Source organism: Canis aureus, chromosome 2 (assembly GCF_053574225.1).
Source record: "Canis aureus isolate CA01 chromosome 2, VMU_Caureus_v.1.0, whole genome shotgun sequence".
Lineage (NCBI taxonomy): Eukaryota > Metazoa > Chordata > Mammalia > Carnivora > Canidae > Canis > Canis aureus.
This window is the reverse complement of record NC_135612.1, coordinates 16,586,402-16,608,407: the sequence shown is the minus strand read 5'-3', so window position 1 is coordinate 16,608,407 and position 22,006 is coordinate 16,586,402. Positions and strand designations below refer to the sequence as shown.

At 36.5% G+C, this 22,006-nt stretch overlaps 1 long non-coding RNA gene across 1 annotated transcript in view; it reads right to left on the bottom strand.

Annotated features, from left to right (window-relative positions):
* Window positions 1-22,006, bottom strand: part of LOC144293663 (uncharacterized) — a 652,264-nt gene that overhangs the window by 88,450 nt on the left and 541,808 nt on the right. The window contains exons 16-18 of the long non-coding RNA XR_013360887.1: window positions 12,081-12,251; window positions 8,367-8,865; window positions 2,577-2,673 (exon numbers count right to left, since the gene is read on the bottom strand). This is a non-coding gene — a long non-coding RNA (uncharacterized LOC144293663). The remainder of the gene's footprint in view (window positions 1-2,576; window positions 2,674-8,366; window positions 8,866-12,080; window positions 12,252-22,006) is intronic.

The following is a 22,006-nucleotide window of genomic DNA, read 5'->3' as shown; positions in this document are numbered from 1 at the left end:
AGTGCCTGCTTGAGAAAGTGAAGAAGATACACCTGTTATATTAACACATTCACTATGCACCAAGGCTGTTCATCTTTACAATAAACAAATAAAGATTTTGGGTCTCAGTTCAATCTGACTGACTCTGGCACCTCCCTAATCAAATATATCCCCACGATGTTATAAGCTGCATTATAGTACATTAATAGCTTGTAAAGTAAAATTGATGCAGCATGATGGACTGTATTCCTGAAGCAGTGACAAACTTATCAGTGATAGATGCACTAATGGATATGTTGAATTGCAATAAATATAAACGCAGAATAGCAATTGCAGAGCATTAAAAATGTCATCTTGTGAGTTTAGGTATTTATGAGGCTGAGCCAGCTGGAAACATGAGTGGTGCGTTTCTATGAGCCATTGCAACTCTGAGGTTCCAAGGAAAGCGGAGGCCCTTTCATCAAATAGGTCAGGCCGCCGGCAAATTGTTGTCACAGCTGTGCCATTGTCAATTAGGCCTCCAATGACTCAGCCCTTTGTTTTTTCCTGCTTGCACATCTCACCCCACCTTTTCTCCGGGCTTGGGTGCTTCACTCCTGCAACCTTTCCAACACATTTCCCCTCAGTGACTCTCCTCACATGTTCTGATTCATCTTCCAGGCATTGATCTAAAACTCAGAGAAGTGACATCAGGGAAGCATCTCAGCTACTTCAAAAGGCTCTGCTATTCCTTCTGGGCTATTTTGGCGCGTTAAGCCCAACAGGCCAAGCAGCAATGTTCCACATTGTTGCATGTTTCCCTCTGATGTCTTTGCCCAACCTTCCTGAACCCTAAAGATTTTGTTTAATGTCAGCAAAATCTAGCAGGATGCTGGGGTCCAGGATGCAGTGGGGGCCAGAGCACCTCACGCGGTTTTTCACCATGTTCAAATAAGAACCACAGCATGAGGACTGAGTCACAGACACACTGTGTGCTATGGGCAGAATGGAAGTGGGCCTCGAGGTATATTTTAGGGGAGCTGGTGGTTGATAATAGAATTTTTTAAAACACACTGGTATGGTGGATTAAGGAAAGAGCAACATTTTTGCATATGCCAATCTCAATCTCAAGTCTGTTAATGGGGGTATGTTAGAGTTACCCAAATATGCTCCCTTCATTTCTTGGGCTTTCTTCCGCATTGACTGTTTTTGTCAATTGGTGCAGATTTGTTGTCAGCATATTTAAGTAATACTCAGTACTTTTTTGGAATCAGGTGTCACAACACTCTCTTGATGTTAATAGGAGATTGTCAAACCGGGGTTATTTTAGGAGATCACTAGGTTTGCAAAACTGATAAATATTTGACAATTATAATTCAACCTAATATGAGAATAAGTCGGTTGCTTGTTCTTGATCCTGCTTATCATCACAAAGCCATGATAACTAAACTCTGTATTAAATTTAAATGGCATTCACTTGTCATTCGTTATTCAATAGAGGTAAACCACATACGTGACAACACTAATGAGGAAAGCAATATGCAACACAACAAAATAAAAGTAATGCCATGGCATTTTTAATCTAAATATTATATTCCTCATCTAAAGGTCTATATATATCATATAAAAAGTAAAGGAATGTCATAAATGTGACCCTTCTGTGTATTTCTGATTGGTTGCTTAATCAACTGTGAAATATGTAGAAATCATGTCAGCCTTTAAATCAAACATCAGTATAATGCTAAAACTCACTAAAACTTGTAAGAAACAGTTTGATTTTTTTTAATGGCTAAGACAAAGAATCAAGGCCATTTCACACCAAATTAGCAAACAGAAGAAGAATATGCAATTGTGAGAGTTAAAAAGAAATAGCTCTATTGGAATCTGCCCCTCCCATTATTAGTCTTCAATTGCAGTTAAACAACTCTTTGTTAAAAACCAGTTATAATCCAAGTAACTTTTTAACCTCTGGTAATGAAAAAGTCATCCACTGTGTGAATATTCATTGGATATCTATTATGTGTCAACCAAAGGGATAGAAAGGGAAAAAACAAGAACCTGTACTCATAGGATTTTATGTTATGCCAAAGTGAGGGAGAAGATTAAAAAACACATTTTCTAAAGGCAAACAATAAAAAATATTAGATACTGATGAGTATAACAATGCAAAGAATTAAAATAGGGTGATGTCAGGTGAGTAATGAGCTGCTTTTTTTCCAGTGGTCAGGAAAATCCTCTCTGAGGAAATCAATATTTAAGTTGAAAATTACTAATGATGACAAGAAGTCAGTCATGTGAAAACAGAGGAAAACCATTCAAGTAGCAGAAGAGTTGGTGCAAAGGTCTTGAGGTAAAGACAAATATGTCAAAAAGAAGGTCAACTTGACAGAACCATAGATTCTTTGAGTCAAAATAGTCTTACTCTAATTATGCCATTTTTCTTTAAAGAATTTAGTTCTTTATTGAAGATAAAAAAAATCACTGCCAGATTATGTCTCAATCTCTTCATAAGTGGGGTATGTGTGTGTGTGCAAGTGTGTGTGTGTGTGTGTGTGTGTGTGTGCTTTTTCCTTCAGTGGTTATCTGTCAAAGCCTTAGTTACTGTCTCTTGTACTTACCTGTTTTGTTTTGTTTTTTTCTCTTGAATTGCCTTGGGTCTTGAGCCACTGTGGGAGCTGACTCTACTCAAAGGCCACTTCTCAGCCTTGAGGATACCTAGAAGGATAAACAGCCTTAAGGACCTTTACATAGGTTAACTTGAGAATTTGGAAACCTGATTCAAAATAGTCATGCCAGGATGCTCTGGCTTCTAAAGAAGAGGAAATCCTTACGTCTGCCTTCTCTTGATCGATTCCTGGACCTTGAGCTAGCTGAGACAGGAAGCAGCCTTCTTTTAGCCCTATACTAGAATACGTGTCAACGTCAGAATTGTCATCAAGGGCATGACAGGAGATATGGTCCTCTGCTCTTTGAATACAGGACAGTTCTGTTCCTTGGAAGAAATTTGTAGCTTGATGAATTCCTTGTTTGAAATTCTGATAAGTAAATCTCTGTTAGCTGAGTGATAGTATTGCTGCCTTTCATATATCCCTGGATTTTAATGAAGTCATTAAATTCATTTTTAAAGGAAGATAAAGCCAGATATCAACTCTGACCTTGAGTGTCTCATTGACAACCGCTTTTCATAGAATAGAAAACATAACTTTGAATGAAAATTTGGTTAATTTTCGCCTGGTAAAAAAACGAACACAATAAGTTAACCTCAATATGACTTAGAGGTAGTCTTTAAAAAGTCACAGTTTGGGAGATGCCAGAGTGGGGCTCAGAGGCTCCTTCCTGTGACTATCCTCCCATTGAAAGGTCTCAGAGAAACCCAATGGTCTGTCACTTATTTTCTATACCCATTCATTTTTCTCCTAAAAATGAAATAGAATTTACACAGTTTCTCCAAGTTGCCTACACATACCACATAGTCCAATTCTCTTTAATATATTCAAGTATTTACAAAGATTAAGTATCTATTATGCTCCAAGGGTTAAGCCAAGTCCTGGAACCATAAAGAAGCAATCAGTGAATTTACTATGTAGATTCATTTACCCAATGAGTATAATTTGAACTCAAGATATTGTTACATAGTGGACTTTCAGTCAGTATTGTTAAAAATAAAAATGAAAATAAAAAACAATCCTTGGTACTTGTCTGAGTTGATCATAAAGACTAAAGGCTAGAAGAAAAACTAATACTTCCATCAGGTAGTAGTATAGCTTTATTCTAATTTATGATGATTCTGGTATAACTCATTGGCATAGTGATTTAGTTTGGAGTTGTGATATTTTCGTCCCAAACCAGCTTGTAACACAGTTGTTTTTCATAGTAAGTCAAGGACCAACAAAGAAACCCCCCTGGAGATAGCACAGATGCCTGACAAGTTTAGTGCTAGAACAAGACCTATACAATTAACTGGTGCTGAGAGTTGCTTCACTAGACTGTCCTGGGGATAAAGAACCTGAAAAGTGAGGCTCTAAGCAGAGTCATGTTTGCATGGGTGACAAGAAAAAGCAGGGGCCAGTGAGCTGCAGCTAGCAGCAGAATGAGCAATGCAGCAGTTAGCGCACGCCTATAATGAGATGTTTTCCCTCTTCTCTGCTCTAGGTATAGGAGCAAGAGCAGAGCCCCCTAACAAGTGCCAGAGGAGAGGGCAGGAAAGAACCTGGGGATCTATAGGCTCTTGCTATAGTTTGAAAACAGTTTTTTTCAAAGTACAGAAAACTCAAAATTGGAGCTTCTAGAAGCAGCTTACTAATGGTGCAAAAGGAATCACACCTCAGTCGTCTACATTTGCTTATTCAAAAATATGCAAACTATATTAAATCCCAATTCATATTCAAAATGTCAGGGTAATGTGAAAATTTTAAGATGAGTCTCATAACACAGCTTAATTATTTCCATAAACATTTTGAATTCATTCATAACAATACTAATTGCCTAATAAAATATTTTTGTGTATTAATCTTATTTTCTAAGACCACATCTTTACATCCAGACTGATATAATCATTCTAGCAACCACTAAAATCTTGACTTTTTAAGCACCAGTTCCAACATAATTCCTCTAAGAGAAGAGCAAACGGCAAAGATCCAGAAGTTTCTTACCACCCTTTTGGTAATATATTGGGCCATCTAGTTTGATAAAAAAAAATTTTTTTCAACAAAAATAATCCATTCTCTATCACCACTGTGGAGTTTCTTTCTTTAATTACGTTTAAAATTAAAAGCACTATAACTGGTCCTCTGACTCCAGCTCAACAGCTGGAAGGATAAAACAAGAATGGCCATTCTTGCCTTACCTTTCATGGGTCCCTGTGTTTATGTCAGTACCTCTGCACGGCATCAGTACGCAGAAGACAAACGCACCCGTAAAGGGGGAAGAATCACTGCTCCATGCCTGCTCCCCAGAATGTTCATTCAACCTTTTAGCATTTATTATGCACCTTCTATGTGACAGAAATTGTACTAAATTCTGGGTTAATGAAAAAAAGATATAGCCCCTGTTTTCAAATAGTTCACAGTCTTTTGAAGCAAATGACAAGCTGACAGACTGGAAAACTAGAGCTGAGACAGACCTATGCATAGTCCTGAGTATGCAGAGGGGTGGGTGAAGGTGGGATCAGAAAAGTCTTCCTGACAGCTTGAGCTGAGTGTTGAAGGTTAAGTTTGAATTAGCCAGGTGGGGGGAAAGAGGAAGGATTTTAGGCAGAGGAACCAGGGTTGCCAAGACTCAGAGGTGTGAAAAACTGCCAGGAGGGTGAGAGAGGAGCCTTGTGGTCTATGGTAGGGGATGTGGGTCTTCAGCCAAAGGTAATGTAGTGCCACTTTGGGAAAGTAACAAGATCAGATTTACACTTTCTAAAAGCTGTTTTGGTGGCTTGCATGGAATGCAGTAAAGATGTCCCAAACTGGATAAAGTTAGAGGCTAATGCAAGAAGTCAGATAAGGCCCTGGAAAAGTCTGAATATTTATCATCATCATCATCACCATCGCCATCACCATCATCAATATTTGTGAGGATTTACAATTTGATGGCCACCGTGCATACATTATTTTATTTGATCCACACGAAAAAATAATGCCATTATTAAAAAAATAATAATAATGCCATTATTATGCCCATTTTATAGCTTAGGAAAGCAGGTAAGAGACTTACCCTCACAAAATAGTAATTAACAAAGCTAAGACTGAAACCAAGGAGGTTTGATATTAGCAACCTGTGCTTAACTGCAGCCCACATTGCTGCAGAGATATATGAAATCTCAACAGTAGTTGTGTTACCAAGTTTTGGTTAGGAAGGTATCACTTCTTCGGATATAAAGTGTTAAGGTGGTAGGTAGGGAGGAGGCTGTGACCATTCCTCTTAATAATCAGGGAGCCTCAAAAATGATGTGTTCTTTATCCCATGTACTCAAGACACAAATAAAAGGGGGAAATATTCAAAATAATGTAGTATAAGAACATGTTTTTTGACCAATACATAAAAATTAAACACACCAAACTCAACTAGAAACCTAATATCAATTTTATCTGAAAAAAAAAATAAGTCAAGAGCAAATAGTTCCTCTCTTTGCTCACAGACTGCTGAACTATTATTACCTTAATGTTCCAGATTTTATTCCTAATAGTTGTATGGTTCTTTAATTCCAATTTGTTCCCTTCTGACTAACCCATTCTCTATGAAAAGAATGTTATATTTGTACTTTTGTACATATGTTACATTATCAAAATATTGACTATTGAACTTAGTATTTTATTATTTTGGAAGGATATGATAGTGCTCTATAATAAGCGCATTTTATTTGAAGTGACAGTTTCCAGACCCATTCATCCAAGCAAGAACTTCATTATTTCTGGCAAAGATCCCAGAGAGAGGATCTCCATAACTCAAAAACTTAAATATCACTTTGTTCAAGATCAACCATTGTAATACTGCCAAAAATGCTAGAAATACCCCCAAATCAATCTTAGGAACAATAGATATAGCAGGTAAAAATCTTATTTCCAATTTCAAATAGATTTTCTATTTACAGAAGTATCCTTATATTCAAGGATGAGTTTTGATCACAAACAAATTGCAGTATTTGTAAATCTTCAGTAGAATTTAAGTCTACATTTTGTGGCACAGAAATTCTTTGTTATTTTCAACATGTAAAATTAATCTACTGCATTTTTTTTAAAGAATCACAAACCATATTTAATGAAAACACAGGAGCAGAGTAAATAATTCTCATTTCAGCCCTTAATTTAAGTAAAACTTTTCCAATATTAAGTACAAAGAAAATCAATGTACTACACGTCCTGAATTATAATATTCACATACACTTCCTATTGCTATTGCTTGACTTCTATTAGCCTTAAACTCATGTTGGTGAAATAATATTTGTCTTTCAAATTATTTTGAAGCTGAAGGGATAAGTTATGTGCCATGTAATGGACTGTAAGCCCTTTGAGAGCAGGGACCATGTACATTCATTATTTCATGGCTAGTCCAATAATATCCTCCAACCAAAGGCTGCTTGCTAAATATTGGTTGAATGAACAAGTCAATGGAAGAATGAATGAAATAATGAAAAAACAAGAATTTAAAAATATCCTGATAATTCAGGCAAAAATGATTTTTACTTTGTTTTGTTTTATTTTGTTCTGTTGTAGAAGAAAAAAGATCAAAAGCCTGTATTATTGAACTTAATTGTCCACTATAATTGAATTCACAGAATAACTTGACTTAAATTCACAAGATAATGTCTTTCCAATTAAACACAATAATCTTATATGGGCACAGTGCCAGCATGAACACCGGATGACTGTGATCACTCAGAACTAACTGTTTTATTTGACTTTGTGTTCTTTCCCAACAGATAAAATTCTTTCCTGCCTGTTTAGAATTTATATATATGTCTGCTCGTCTCCATTTCTCTAAGTAACCAATGAGTTAAACAAAATGTCTTAATTTTGATCATGACAAAAAAAAATAGAATTAAACTCTGTTTAATCCTGATTTCTGAATAACAATTTCTTATCAGTATTATAGGTTTAAAAACATTTGCTAAATTAGGCTGAAACATACATTCATGCGTGTTTATTTTCCTGGCATGTAAAGGGACAACTCTTCTGAGTTAAAAAAAATCTAAAAAAAAAGAAGAATAAAAGCATAATATTTACCTTATAGTGCAAATAAATCTATGATTTTTTTAAAAAATCTTATTTTTAAAAATCTTATTATTAAAAATAAGTGATATTTTTATTCTTTTAGGATTCACATTTTTATCTTTAAAAAAAAGGAAAAAAACTAAGCCAATCACAAAGGATATGAGGAATAATTATCAATAAAAAACACAAAATGGTACTCTATAGGAACATAGGTCAGGGAATAAACTCATATATCTATTCAGAATTTTATAAAGTAGCTTTTCCTGACATGATTCTAGGAACTTCATGAAATATTTGTCCTTATTATTAACTCATAACTTTCATGGTTGTATGGTTTTTAATTATTTCACAGCATGGCATGAACTTAATTCTCTAGAAGCAAATACTCATGAGTCCACCTTGACTACTTTTTATCCAGCATTTATTTGGAAGAAATATATAAAAACAGTATATTAGTAGATTTCCTATAAATAAATATCTCAGGTATTGTCACAAACTCCACAGATTCAATTATTTAACAAAAAAACATTACATTTCCACTTTTGCTCAGGTGGAAATTGATTTTGTAGTATTTTTTATTGCCTTCTTCAATTTGACTCATCAACTTAATATTCATCATTACCAGTACTCTTAAAATTCAGTACATTAAGTCATTGTCTTTGAACTACAGAAAATTCTCAGACTCCAATACAACAAAGTTTAACTTACCCTAAGGAGATTCGTTTTCATGAACTCTTTTTCCTGTGACTTCGGTTCTCCAGTCAAAGACAATGCAGACTTCCAGGTCTGCTCTTCCTCTTCCCTGAGACTCTGTGGCTTGAGGGATCCCTCTCTGTGATGAGCGCTGCAGAAGACTCTCAGAGTTTGTCTTCACTCCTGATGCCACACACCTTTTCTTGGCACTTCATCTGGTCCCAAGGGAAAATTCCTGCAGAAATTTCCTTCTCCATAATCTCTTGACAGATGGCTCTGCTGGCAAGAGTCTTAACTCTTAGGAGCACTTTAATAGGCTTTTATTCTCCCGCATTGCCTCCTCACAGGTTTTATTATTTAATGGCACATTGGTTGATGCCTCAATGTCCCAATGGGCTGGAGCATCACTGTCCTCTTGTAGGACTTTCAGCTAGTCTGCTTTTCTGTTTTTTATCTCAATAAATTAGCAAAGCTAGTTTCCTTTTGATATTTCATTATTTTTCTCTATATATACCTTGAGGCAATTGGAAAAAAAAACTCAATTATTTACTTTACAGCACAAACTGAATAAATATTGAACTGCTCAAATACAAATAAAGCAATTTTGTATGGGCATTGATAAAGTTGTAAACCAGAAAAAACAAAATCTTCCAAATAGTTTTCTTGACATTACATGTACTCCTCTGATAAATGCCTTTGTTATATAGTTTCTCTCTCTCTCTCTCTGTCTCTCTCGCTCTCTTTCTCTCTTCTTCTCTCTCTTTCCCTCCCTCCTTCCCTCCTTCTCTCTGTCCACCCCCTCTTTCTTTCTCTCTCTTCAGTCTTTCTGGAAATGTAAAAAAGAAATATACCCTGCAATTAGAAGGTCAATTGTTATCAGATGATCTTACTTAAGATAGTAAATACAATAATCATTAGTCAATTCTATTATTCTTATCCTTAAAAATGATGAAAACAGCGATGATTCAAAATAGGATAGCACACTAAAAGGCCTATAAATTTAGGCAAGGAATTTGAGCCAGATATGAGGTAAAATAAAGAGTGGTGGGAGCCATGGCCAACTGGAGCAGGTGCGCCATTTACAAAGGCCAGTGGCTGCTCATCTCCAGCTAGTCACTGTCTGCTAGGCACTCTAACTGCATTGTGGGAGTGATCTGTTTTTCAAGAGAAATCTCATATCTGGATTTTTATGTGAAGAATATCATGTTTTTTAAATGTTAGAGGATACTATGAGAGCTAAGCTCCATACCTGTGACCCAGCTTCAGCCTGAGTATTGTCATATAATGACTCCTGATCTAGAAGATATTGAAATAAAACTAATGCCAATGCAAAGCATTGTCCTTTATTAATTATGAGCTCTTTTTCACAGATAAAATGATGATAATAATGTAGATTAGTTAACTGAAGTAAAAACAATCTACACTAATCTTTATTCAAGACCTTAGAAATGGCATTAGCCAGAGAATTGGTAAATGATGTGGGCAAAGAGTACCTCAAATCTGGATGAGAATGACCAGGTTTACTAAAACTACGATAAAAAGTAATTTAATGAGGAAGGAGTGAGAAATTTTATTTGATTTGATTTTATCTGGATTTCTTTCCCATTATCTAGTACTAATATGTGCAATAATTATTGCTTTTTTATTCCTTTTTAAATTATTTAATTTAAATTCAATGTAGTTAATACATGCTGTATTATTAGTTTCAGGGGTAGAATTTAGTGATTCTTCAGTTGCATATAACACCCAGTGCTCATTACTTCAACTTCTGTCCTTAATGCCCATCACCCAGTTACCCCATCCTTCCAACCCACCTCCCCTCCAGCCATCCTCAGTTTGTTTCCTATAGTTAAGAGTCTTATGGTCTGCCTCTCTTTCCTTCCCTTCCCCTATGTTCTTCTGTTTTGCTTCTTGAATTCCACATGTGGGTGAAATCATATGGTATTTGTCTTTCTCTGACTGACTTATTACACTTAGCATGATACTCTCTAGTTTCAACCAACTCATTTCAAATGGCAATTCTTTATTATTTTTTATGGCTGAGTAATATTCCATTGTGTATACATACCACATCTTCTTTATCCATTCATCTAGGTTTTTTCCTAATTATACAACTCATGTCAATGAATACTCAAGCAAAAAAAGAAATTTTAATTCTTGCAACTCTATCACTAGTAAAATATTAGTTTATAATCTTCTAAAATGGCTATATATACACATATATATATTAATACCTATGTACAGATTTTATACACATATATTTCTGCATTACATACATACTCACTTTCTTTATAAAAATCATATATTGAATATATTGATATACATTAATAATACACTAATATTAGTCTATTTATTCACACATTACTAAATATAGTATCAACTTTTCCCTATTTCAATAAGTAATCTTCCACAATATGATATTTAAATGGCTACATAGTATCCCATTGTTTGGATAAAACATATTTACCTGGCTAACTCCTTATTACCAGGTAAAATTTTCCAATATTTTCTTTATAATAAAGTATCTCTAACTAACAACTGTTCCCTTATCATTGTGTACATCTATTATAGCTTTTCATATGAAAATATATGCATATTTCCTTCCCAAAAGGTTGCACCAGTTTATATTCCTACAACTATGATAAGTGAATTCATTCCCCTGCCTTCTCATCAAAATTGGGTATAATCTATTTTAGGTGGAAAATAGATCATGTAATATTCTAAACCGTATAAAACCAGCTTTGTTTCCACATATACCAGCTGAATTACTATTTCCCTTAATGATTTTTCTCTTGATTGACTAGAACCATAAGTTTACCTAGCACTCCTCAGAGTCAGCAAACTAACACAAGGCAATGGGAACCATCCAGAAAGATGTCTGTGTGCTGACAGCTAAGTACCTGGACACTTGCCAGCAGCAGGTCCTCTCCCTCTTTGGGTCTCTGATACTTGGTGCTAATCAGATACTTCATGCATTGGTGCTTGGGATGGTTAATTTTATATGTCAATTTGACTGGGTCACAGGGTGCCCAGATATTTGATTAAACATTATTTCTGAGTGTGTTTCTGAGGGTATTCATTGCCCAAAGAGACTAGCGTTGGAATCAATAGGTTGAGTACAGCAGCTTGTCTTCTTCCCCCAGTGTGGGTAGGTATCAGCCAATCTACTGAAAGCCAGGATAGAACAAAAAGGCACAGGAAAAGCAGTTTATTCTTTGTGCCTGTTGAGCTGGAACATCAGTCTTCTCCTGTCCTTGGATTAGACCTTCATGCTTGGATTGGAACTATACTACTGGCTTGCAGCTTGCAGGTGGCAGACTGTGGGACTTCTCAGTCTCCATAGTCATGTAGCCAATTTCTCCTAATAAATAAATCTTTCTGTCTCTGTCCCTGTAAGATAGATAGATCATAGATAGATAGATAGATAGATAGATAGATAGATAGATAGATGATAGATCGATCGATCTTATTGGATACCTGACCAATACAGTATTGATTGAGATGGGAAAGTGGGGGGATTTGTCAGCTGGTAAACTCTTTTCAATAAATAGACTAAAAATCAAGGACTGATTGTGACACACGTGTATCTGTAAAGGGAAATGTGATGCTAAGACTAGTGCCTGCTGCAGCCTTTATTCAGAGTACAAGAGACATATAGCCAGAATAAAACATTCTTGATACTCTGGATAGAAACATCCTTCTACAAGATATGATTTTGGAAGGACCTACTTGGCTTAGTAGTTGCCATGCACTGGGTCCTTTATAACTGTTTTCAGGAGCTAATCCATCTCTTCTTTGAGAGAGCTCAATCATCCTTCTGTGAGAAATGATTCCTCTTAGAGGACCCAGAATCGTTGAGTGGCACTGGACAAGTAACCTCCCTGTACTTCAGTTTCCAATCTGTAAGATAGCAATGATAGTTGTGGTATTTACCTTATACTCATCATAAAATATTAAATATAAAATGCTTAGGGTCACCTGGGGGCTCATTTGGTTAAGCCTCTGCCTTTGGCTCTGGTCATGACCCCAGGGTCCTAGGATCAAGCCCCACATCTGGCTCCCTACTCAGCAGGGACTCTGCTTCTGCCTCTGCCCTTCCCTCTGATCATGTGATCTCTCTCTGTATCTCTCTCGTTCTCCCCCCCCCCACATGCTCTCTCTCTCTCAAAAAAGTAAATAAAATCTGTAAATGAATAAATAAATAAATAAAGCTTAGATGATTGCCTGGCATAGATAAAACTTATATAATTTTTTCTTACTGTTATAAACCATCGTACTTTATGTTTGTCTAGTTTCACAAACTTGAGTATATTATAATAACTTATATCTTTGATATATCCCCAAAATATGAATCCCTTGGGATCAAATTCTATTTTCCTTCATTTTTATATCACTAAAATTAACACACTGTCTAGAAAATATTAGGTCCTGAATAAATATATCTTTCATAGTGGGTAGGAAAGTAAATGGAGAAACAAATACATTTTTGGCCAAAACATCAGGTTGGATTTTCACTGTTATAGTCCCTCTCTCTGTTTTCTGGTTCTGGCTCTTAGCTTTATTCTTTAATTAGTTGCATGGTTTAGAACCCATTAAATTAGAACCAACAAAGATTACACCTAATGTCAATAAAAATATATTGAACCTCAACCATAAACAAAGCTCTTATTTTTTCAGGACACTTTCCTCGTTAAAGACATGTTTGTCACAAAAGACCTAAAACATGATAACTGATACTATAATTAGGACAGGCAGCATATTGGTCTTAACCTTAAGGGGAATATATTTAGTTTTGTGTGAAAGATCATGATTTAGTGTCTAAGTAAGAGCATTATCAAAATGTGATCATTAGGGACTAAAGCTGCTGTCTGTAAAACAGGTTATCAGTGTGAAGGTAAAACCACATGACCTAAACAATTTAACTGTTGTGCTTCGGAGACCTGCGGAAATGCCAAAGGCTAACAGAATTCTCGTGTGTGATCCGGATTAATTTCAGAGCAGTTTTTAAAGTTTAAGAAGAAATGATCTTTTCTTGTTTCCTCCTTTTGCACTGAGATATGGACCATCATATCACATATTAATAGTTCTGACTTACTACACAGGTGTCATTAATGTGAAAAATAGCTCCTTCTGCATGATTCTGAAAATGACAAATGCAATCTAAACAATGAACTTTCACAAAGTTCAACTGCTTTCAATTGAAATAAACATTGGAAATTATGTCTTCCATACAAGCAGAGAGAATAATGAAGGAGAACTGTACCCTCATTGCAGAAAGGCTATAGTGATGTTTCAGAATGTAATTAAATGCCAAATACATAGAGAAAAGCAATTCATTTTACATAATCGTTGTTTGATTTTGTATTTGGATTAAAGGAGAAAAGAATATTTAATTAGATAGTCTTTAAACATGTTTTGGACGTGTGGAAAAAAATGAGTACAGAATTATCAAGGATAGTTTATATGCCCAGAAGTTGGTCATACTGTTTGTTTTCCTACACATCCTAAAAGATGAGTTGATTTTTATTCAATCGTCTACTAAGTGTCAGGCAAAATAAGCTTTTTTATTGGTGTTTACTTATTTGTTTATTTATTTAAAAAATTATTTCTTTATTTATTTTAGAGAGTGAAACAGAGTGCATAAGCAGGGGAAGAAGCAGAGGGAGAGGCAGAGAATCTCAAGCAGACACCATGCTGAGCACAAAGACCCATGCAGGGCTCAATCTAACAACCCTGAGATCATAACCTTGAGATCATGACCCTGAAATCATGACCTGAGCCACAACCAAGTGTTGGACACTTAGCCTACTGAGCCAACCCTCTTATTAGCATTTAAATAGGAGTAGAGAATATTAAATCTTAAAGGGAGCTTAAAGCTCATCCATTCAATTCCCTTCTTTTTCTGATAAGGAAAGGGAGTTAAGAGATTTCTCCAAAATTAAGTTAATAACTGGTTCAAAAAAAATGGTTCAAATAAAACCCAATCCTACATTCAGGGCCTTCAAAATATAAAAAACCTCCTGCAGACAAAGGTAGGCTTTGTTTACCATAGAGTCATGAACCTCAATTTAAAAAGATCTAAGCTTGACATGGACACATTTCACTAGGAACCACCATGGAAAATCATGTCATCCTGATACTTCTCTGTGAATCACACTGTGTAAACTAGAAAGGGATGACAACACTCTACCCAAGACTAACATGTATCCACTTATTAAAGTATTAGAATAATTCCATGCTAACTCAAGTCCCCTCCCCCCACCTCCATGCACATGCTGGTGCCCTCTAACTCAGACCTCAACCTCCCAACAATTCAACAACCAAAGTGTTAAGAGTTAGCATGATAGGAATCTCTAAGACTCAACCCTGAAACTGGCTTCCATTCATTCATTGGTGATCATGGCTGTTAAATGTGTTAGTATTATCCCTGGTTCCAGCTTCTCCCTTCTGTAAATGTCAAATGGCAGCCTTTAAATCAGGTACCCTGATACATCCCTATTTATCTGTAGATAAATCAGGCATAATGAATAAGCATGATTTAGTGCATTAATAAGAATTGGATGTTTAAATATCTAATATTCCATTGACGAGTCTGCTAATGTGCTACTCTGAAAAAGTCTAGGATAACTGTTGAAAGATTAAAAGACACTTCCACTTAGAATAAGACTCAAAGCAGATAGTCTCAGGTTTCCACCACAAATTACTTTCTTGTGGTATAACATTGTGCTCTTAAGTAGTGCTATCAATACAAACTGTTCCTGCTTCAATCCAAGAGAATGATGGACAAGTTAAAATCTTCAAAGGTGGAGAAAGAATCTAACTCCTGACTCCAAGATCACTCCTAAATCCTCTGAAAACTTGGCCCATCAAACTGATGAAACATTTAGTTTAAAAAGCAGTCAAAATTTGCAGTGGAAAGTAGTCAGTGAATAGCTCCCCCTGTAAAAAATGAAAGACAACAATGAAACCAAGTTGGTGCTTGTGATAAAATAGAAACCGAAAATGAGGACTATAAGAAAATATTACATAGAAGGCAAACCAGCACAGAACAAATAGAATAATGCAAACAGGGAAGGATCCAAACCAATACAAACAACTGCAAAGGGTCTTATTGGCACACTGTCAGACTCAGAATTTGAGGATGACAGAAATATTTAATTGTAGAGTAATACTTAAATGATGTTTTACCTCAAGAAAATCATTCCAGTGAAGGATGTGAAAACGGTTGGGCAGCTGTGTCCACCCCTTCTAACAAAAGCCCAGCTGCAGGAAGAAAAGCCAGAAACAGAAAGGAGACAAAGAATAATGAATGAGAGGATGAAATCTAGAAAGAAAGAAAGAAATTAAAATGAGACAGTGAAAAATTAAGCTGCAACTCAGAAAGATAGGCCAGAAAAAAAGCTTTAAACAAACTATAGTAAATGTAATTTAGAATGTTTTTAAACTCAACTACTGAAAATAAAGTCTTTCTGGAAACGAATTTGTAAGACTGGCAAATACTTGGAATTCCTGTCCCAGTGTAGAACGCCTGAAAGATGGCCCTGTGCACAAACCATGTGGGCCCTGGTTGCCAAGAGCTATTTACAAAGTGCCCATCACTGAGAAAATGGGTGACTATTTGCCTATTTTCCTCTGGTTATCAGTCTGAAACAAAGTACAAAGCCTCCATAGTTCTCTCATAAAGCAAAAAGGAAAATACATGATTTGTATCTTAGCAAAGTATATAAGAAACTTTGCATTGAGATTATGATAATGGTCCAGGGCCTTAACAATTTTATAGTAAATGAAGACTAGGAGAGGCAAGTGAGCTCAATGGATGAGTTCTTAAGCTCTACCTATATATGAAACTTGTTCTACCCACTTCCTAGCTTTGTGTCCTTGACAAAGTTCCTTAGCCCTTTTGAACTTCAGGTTCTCCACAGCTAAAATGGGAAAACAACAACGCCTAACTTAGAAGTTTATTGTGAAGATTAAATATGCTAACTTGTGTAAAACCATTAATACAGTGTTTGCCAAATGCTCAATAAATAATAACTGTCATTATTTTGTGCATTCTCCATGCCAAACCTGTTTCGGTTTGTTTTATATTTAGTACCTTGTTGTTAACTTATATAATATGTTTAGTAAATTATTAATTATTAGATAGTTTAATATCATGCTTACAATGAGTTAATAATGCATATTGAGCACTTTCACTGGCTTCAGCAGTGCACTGCATAATCAAGGAGAAAAGATATGGACGCTGCCCAAAGATACCTTTTTTTTTTTTTTAAGATTTATTTATTTCTTTGACAGGGGGAGAGAGGAAGAGCACTTGTCAGGAGAGGGGCCAAGGGGGAGAATCTCAAGCAGACTCCTTGCTAAGTGCCGAGCCCAGTGTGCTGGGTTTAAGTGAGATCGTGACCTGAGCACAAACTATTAAGAGTCAAGAATTGGATACTCAACCGACTGAGCCACCCAAGCGCCCCCTCAAAGGTACTTATTAAGTGACCAATTCCATAGAGTGCTTTGTGTTGAAGCACATAGTATCAAAATTTAAATTTAATAGATATTAGAACTCAGGATCAGTAAGAACCAGGCAGTCAGAGAAGGCATTGGGGAGAAAGTAGAAACATAGTAAGCCCTGGAGGATGTACATGATCAAGGGAGTCATAAAGCAAAAAATGTACTTCCTACTAAGAAATATAATATTAACAAGATTATGGGAGAATGTGGAATACAGTTAACCCTTGAAGGACATAGAGGTAGGGACAGTTACAGAGTTGAAAGTCTGCATACAATAATTAACACCCCCCCAAATTTAACTACTAATAGCCTACTGTTGACCAGAAGACTTTTCAATAATATAAACAGTTGATTAATACACATTCTATATGTTATGTATATTATATACTGTTTCCTTACAATAAAATCAGAAAGAAAAAAGAAAATGTTATTACAATCATAAGGAATAGAATACATATTTGTAGTATGTACTGTGTATTTGTCAAAAAAAAAAAAAAACCTGCACATAAGTGACCCAGGCAGTTCAAACCCATGTTGTGCAACTGTCAACTATATATTTGAGGCTGGCCAGACTAAAGTGAATGGAGCTTAATGAGCAATGTATTATTTTGTAGAGTTGAGGTAGTTTGTGGGGGGCTTTAAGAGCTAGAAGAGGTTTTACTTGAAATAGTATGAGATAAGCATGAAATGTTATGAAGTGAAGTGATAAAAATAGTATTTCATAAAGACTGGTCTTACTAAGGTATGCGGGCAGATCTCTATAAGGAGAGACAGGTGTAAGAAGACTTGGAGGATATTGCAGTTATCTAGGTGTGACACAATAGCACACTAACTCAAGTTGGAGAAAGAGAAATGGAGGTTATACTGTGAGTGAAATGGCAGTCACTGGAGGGATTTGAGCAAAGGAGTGAAATTATCTGATTTATCTTTTAGTAAGACTCTCTGTTCAGTTGAGAATAGATTGGAAGGGTTAAGAGGAGGAACAGGGACACCCAGCTGGACCTCATTTAAACAGCTCAGGGTACCCAAGTAATGAAGCATCCAATTCTTGGTATCAGCTCAGTTCATGATCTCAGGATCATGAGATCAAGCCCCATGTCAGACTCCATGCTCAGCATGAAGTTGGCTTGAGATTCTCTCTCTCCCTCTCCCTCTGTCTCTCCCTCTGCTCACATGCACTCTCCCTCACTCTCTAAAATAAATAAATAAATATTTAAATAGCTCAGGAAAAAAATAATGTGGGGCTTGGATTTCAGGCAAATGGAAGAGGTGAGTGGTTACAACCATTATATTGTGAACAGTCTTCATAGGCGGGTATCTCAGGCTGTCATGCAGGACTACCTCTGATTTAATGCTCTACTGTCATAGTCTTGAAATTCTTAATAATATTTTAATAAATGGCCCCAGATTTTCATTTGCACCAGGTGCTGCAAGTTATGTAGATGCTCCTAATTTTGAATGCAAAGATAACAGGATTTACTGATGTACTGGCCTGAGTATTTGGAAGAAATTCAGTGAAATGGAAAAGACTGTGAGAAGCATAAAATTATGGAGGATCAGAAGCTCGGCTTTGGGCATATAAATTTTGAGATGTTTATTAAGCATCCAAGTAGAGCTATCTGGAGTTCAAAGAAGTGTTTGAGGCCAAAGATACAAGTGTGAAGTAATCAACAGTATTTGGAAGCCATAAACCTGAAAGAGAAGATCTTCATAAGGACTGTAAATAGGAAAAAGACGTCTAAGCGCTGAGCCACAAAGCAGTCCAACCTGCCAATGGCAGGTGATGAAGCACCAGCAAAGGTGAGGAGGCAGGGTCAGCCAGAGAGACATCAGGACATGCAGAAGATGGTGTTGTACTAGAAAGCAAAGAAAACAAATATATCAAGAAAAACTTGATGACAATTCAAGTAAAAAGAGAGTTGAGATACGAGCACCAACTTTAATTAACAACATGGAGGTCATCAGTGATAAAAGCTGTTTCCATGGAGAGCTAGAGGCAAAAGCCCAATTACATTGGATTCCATAGGTAGCTGGAAAGGGAAGTAGAGGTTGGTACCATGGAAAGGGCAGGAAGTCTCGATGATCCAGGGTCAAAAAATGAAATGTGATTTTAGAATAACAGCTCGATGTTAGGTACATGGAGTCTGAGATTGTGGTGAGCCAAATGGAAATAAATGTCCAGTGGGCATCTAGAATATAGAGACAGGTATTGTCTGAGAAGATAAAATTGAAATTATCCATAGTTTAGATTTTATTCACATATAAGTGTAATTTGGGGCTATAAAAATAAATTTGCCTGGAATAAAAGTGTATAGAGAACACTAGAGAATTGAAAAAACCAATATCCTGAGTAAAGTAATGAAACAAAATCAAAAGCACTGGGCAACCTTCCCAATTTGAACTCCATTTAGGTGTAGTTGTATTCCATTGGCAAATTAAGGTAATTATCTGAATAATTAAATACCCCCACAAAAGCTTTAGCCCAAATTAGCTGGATATTTTACACAAAAACAGGCTCTATTATATATGAGAAAGTCTATTATTGGATTCACTTTCTTTCGTTTTTCTCAGTCTACGTAGAGAGTTCACAGGTGATTTACACTCTGTAAAGAAAACTGTTTACAAATAAAAACAAGCTAAAAATCATACCTGCTAACTGACATCAAGGACCTCATCGTCTACTCGCACTTCCACATCCCTAAAATTGGGATTTTTTTAGAATGAGATGAAGGAGTAAATAAGACCACCTAATTTGGGCTAAAGCGTACTGTTTGTCAAAATGTATGTCAGTATCAATGAAGGAAACTGAGCAGCAATGATTGCTTTTCACTAAGGATTCAGCAAAATCCTCACATTTCTGGCCTAATATGCCTTGTAACCTTTAAAACCGAATCAAAGGGGTAATAGCTTTCCAAGCCAAAACGCCACACACACATGCACACACACAAAAGAAAATGAAGGCCAGGCAAACAGCCCCAGAAGTGGAATGAAAATTTGGGCCTTGTTCATAGCAGGAGGAAAGTCAATCACGTTACTCACTGAAATGACACTGATGGCAGCCAGCTCACACCTCAGCAGGCGCGTACTGCTTAGAGCAAACGAAACGGTTCAGATTTGGGGCGTTGGATGCTCATGTTTCTCTTTGTTTTCCAAGATGATCCCGCTGACAATGATTACTGTCTACGGATTGTAATCTAAGAAGCATTATATAGAAACATAAGAAATGTCACATTGGAACTGACAAACGAGCCTTATTATGGCTCTGACAGTGGCACCAAGGGACGTTTTGTGGCAGAGCGTGAATGTTACTCTAGCAACCAAAAGAATATTATTACTTTTTTTTACCTCCAAAAGTTCTCCCCCCACTTTTTAAGGCTCTTCAATAAAGAGCTCAAGAAGAGGACTGGAGAAGCCAGTCAGAAGAATGTGCTCAGCCTTAACCCTGGGCCCCCAGAAGGAGGCAATAACAGCTTCCCTTCAGCCCCTGGGCTGGGGGCAGGGGGTGGGGGGGAGGCCGGGGAAGGCCTTGGAATAAAAGGGATTTTTCATCAGGAAAACTCAGCATATCATAGTCTTCTAAACACCAAGTGTTCTATAATGTCAACAGCTAAGCTAGGTGGTAGCTATAGTTTTTTTTAGATAAACCAACAAGATTCTCCAAACTCTTACTTCTGATCACCTCTCTGACCTTGGCCTGGCTCTTCATAACACTTGCATCCAAACTTTCTCAACCAGAATTCCTCATCTGAGCGACAGACTCAGAAAGTAATCCAAGTGACAAAATTAGCACCTTTATGGAAAAGCAAGAGACAAGTTCATTTATGACATACAATGAATGCTTTCAGGCGCGGTGCCTCTCCTGAGAAAAGCCGACTGAATTGTGATCAGGGCTGAGAGGCGGGATCCCAGAAGACTTAATCATGGATGTTGGGCTATAGGAGCGCTCTTTCCAAGCTGGAAAGGGGAAGCCTGGAACCCCTGGTTCCTTAGCTGCATGAAGGGTGTCTGCATAGGAGGGAACAAAACCACTTTACAAGGAGCAAGGTAGACAGGTGAGAGTGAAAGCCAGAAGTCATGAGAGATTTGACAATATAATTAGAATCTCTGAACTCAAGAGCCAACTCCAAGTCCACCCCTGAATTAGCTGTTTACGTGAGCCAATGGATTGTATTTTTCCTAGAAACTACTTTGTGATGGTTTCTGGCATGCACAAATATAGAGTCCAGAATTACATCATAGAAATGTATGATAACAATGAACATAAGAACAAATGTAACCTTTAAATACTAAAATTATCAGTAAAAACAACAAAGAGGTACCTTTGTTTCCTATTAGCCTAAATTGCTTTTTATTAATACAAATAACTGTAATATTGTGTGTACCTACCATGTACAGGTACTCTGCTAGAGGTTTTATAATAATTAGCCTGTGGTAACCCTGTAAAGCAAGAATTATATCCCTTTTGGGACACTGAAGTTCAATGAGATTATATAATGTGCATAAAACTACAATTCTGGCAGGTACTAAACAGAGGTGAAATTTGGCTCAAATTTATCTGAAATCTAGGCTTTTGTTTTTAATATTTTATTTATTTATTTAGAGAGCACAAGCGGGGGAGAGGTCCAGAGGGAGAGAAAATCTCAAGCTGACTCCATGCTAAGTGTGAAGCCCTACATGAGCCCACATGGGGCTCCACATGGGGCTCGAACTTACACCTTGTGATCATGACCTGGAGATCATGACCTAAGCCAAAATCAAGAGTGCAAAGCCTAACTGACTGAGCCACCCAGATGCCCTTGAAACCTAGCCTTATAATCACTGAATTATATTACCAGGCCAATAGATACTAAAAATATGTCTGTGCATCACAGTAGCTATTGGCTGTCTGCTCAGCAAATTTTTTCATCTCCCTTCTAGCCACAGAAAAGGAAATAAGAATATCTAAGTTAGTGAGGATGAAGGTTAGACTTAGAAAAAAGAGAAAGTATAGCACTTAAATTGTCATCAAAGCTATAAATTTGTAAACACATTTTAGAAGATCATATAAGGAGCTATAAAAAGTTTAGCTCACGTCCCGTGCTTTGAGTAACTCTACTTTTTATTTACTCAAAGGAAATCAAAATATAAAGTAATCTGGAAGCATAGGGACA